The 2,065-nt window shown below is 41.4% G+C and overlaps 1 protein-coding gene and 1 non-coding gene across 6 annotated transcripts in view; one reads left to right on the top strand and one right to left on the bottom strand.

Annotated features, from left to right (window-relative positions):
• The window catches only part of Tdrd12 (tudor domain containing 12), a 60,179-nt gene that overhangs the window by 16,343 nt on the left and 41,771 nt on the right, over positions 1–2,065 (top strand). The window lies entirely within an intron of this gene.
• On the bottom strand, positions 285–410 carry LOC126489928 (U6atac minor spliceosomal RNA). Its single transcript, XR_007589050.1, has one exon. It is a non-coding gene; the product is annotated as a U6atac minor spliceosomal RNA (small nuclear RNA).

Genomic DNA, 2,065 nt, shown 5'->3' with positions numbered 1-2,065 from the left:
TTGAGAATTTTCTGTTCAGTTCAGTGCCCCATTTTTTTTAATTGGGTTAATTAGCATTTTAAAGTCTAGTTTCTTGAGTTCTCTATATATTTTGGAGATCAGACCTTTGTCTGTTGTGGGGTTGGTGAAGATCTTCTCCCAGTCAGTAGGTTGCCTTTTTGTCTTAGTGACAGTGTCCTTTGCTTTACAGAAGCTTCTCAGTTTCAGTAGGTCCCATTTATTCAATGTTGCCCTTATAATGTCTGTGCTGCTGGGGTTATACATAGGAAGCGATCTCCTGTGCCCAAAAACAGTGGTTAGATGCCACGAAGTAGGTGGCAATGCCTTAACCGTATGCGTGTTGTTAGACCCAATGGCCTCTTCCATCCTTGTCAAGGGGAGTGCTAACCTTCTCTCCTTTCATACAACACGAGATTTGGTCTTAAAAACAAGCAGAAACAATACAAAACATAAGAGAATTCACTGTCAGTTCTGGTAACTGCAGTAGTGAAAATGAGTATTCTATTTTTATCATTTTTTTATTATGCTAAATTTATAATGAGACCTTGTTACCAAATTAAACCAAACTGCTTTGAAAACGACCGAGGCTCCTTGAATGGTATTTTTCCCAGTTTTACTGAAAATAGATTTTTTTTCTCACATAATACATCCAAATTAGAGTTTCTCAGTTCTTCCCCTCATCCCCTCCTATCCAGATTGTAGCGAGAATTCTATTTGGTCTTAATAATAAAAACCCTGAGTCAGCTATTAGGGGGTAAATGCTGAAAGATCAGAGAAGCAGAGTAGCCAGCCCCTAGTTTTTACCCCTACTGAATCTTCAGACCAAATGGGCGATCCCTTTCCTAGGAATCCTTAGACTGAATGCAGGGGAGCTTGTCTCCACTTCTCTAGTGCTGGGATTAAAGTTGTGTGCCTTCCAAGTGCTGGGACCAAAGGTATGAGAATGACTCAAGGCTGTTTAATCCTTCACTGGAATCCTGTGGAAATGTTAGATTTAAGGAGATTTAAGGAAGTAATAGTCTCATATGGCGTGCATTCACCTTTTGTAAAGCAGGTATTAAACTGTTTGATGTTGTTCATGTTGGTTATAGAAGGAACAAGTAGGACATGGTTTACAATTTTCTTGGTTTGTTGCCAAGTGATAGAAAAATCATTTTTTTAACCTTTATTATTGACTTGGTGTTTTTAATGAAATTTTGAGGACTGCAGAACACTTCCTATTAATAACTGATTAATTTCATCATTACCTTTATTAGAGGACCTGGCAGAACCGTATGGGATCTGATGTGATACACACACACACACACACACACACACACACACACATATACATTTATGGGATCTGATGTGATATATATGTGGTGATTCCTATTTCCAATTATTTCTTCCTTAGCTGTGGAACAGGAATTTCAAAGCACCACACCTGAAGTGGGTGGTGGGCCAAGTGGGCGGGCTGTAGACTGTTGGGTTGTCCCAAATGTTGATGCCAATTGTAGGCAGAAGTATGTAAATCCATGAAAGCCCAAATAAAAGACTATCGAGGTTGATTTTGGGGTTAAGCTCATTAAACTATCGAGGTTGATTTTGGGGTTAAGCTCATTAAACTTCTTAGTGTCCAGAGCAGGATGTCTCGGCAAGGGAAAACTGGCCAGGGAGAGGAATCTGTGGTGTAGAACAAGCTGGCTGACTCAAACACGTTCTTCCTGCATGTTTCTCTATTCCTTGGGGGAAGAAGAAAGAAAAGGCCATTCTCACGAGGTTTTCAGTTTGTAGATATACAGGCAAGTTAGCAATTCCATACATGGTAACAATAACATCAAACATGCATTTCAGAGTCCCAAAAGCAGGTGAAGGATGTCACGTACAGCCTTGTCCCACAAGGATGACGCGACACACCGGAGCTCTTCCTGCTTCAGTTTTATTCAGGGCCTTTTTACAATTCTCTCTTCTCCCTCTTCTCTCTCTCTCTCTCTCCCTCTCCCTCCCTCCCTCCCTCTCTCCCTCTCCCCCTCTCCAACTCCCTCCCTCCCTCCCTCCCTCCCTCTCTCTCTCTCTCTCTCTTTCT

The sequence above is a fragment of the Alexandromys fortis genome, unplaced genomic scaffold, assembly GCF_014885135.2.
Source record: "Alexandromys fortis isolate MF-2015 unplaced genomic scaffold, M_Fortis_MF-2015_v1.1 scaffold_198, whole genome shotgun sequence".
In the NCBI taxonomy this organism is placed as follows: Eukaryota; Metazoa; Chordata; class Mammalia; order Rodentia; family Cricetidae; genus Alexandromys; species Alexandromys fortis.
Note: the sequence above shows the minus strand (reverse complement) of the source record. Positions and strands in the feature narration are given on the sequence as shown.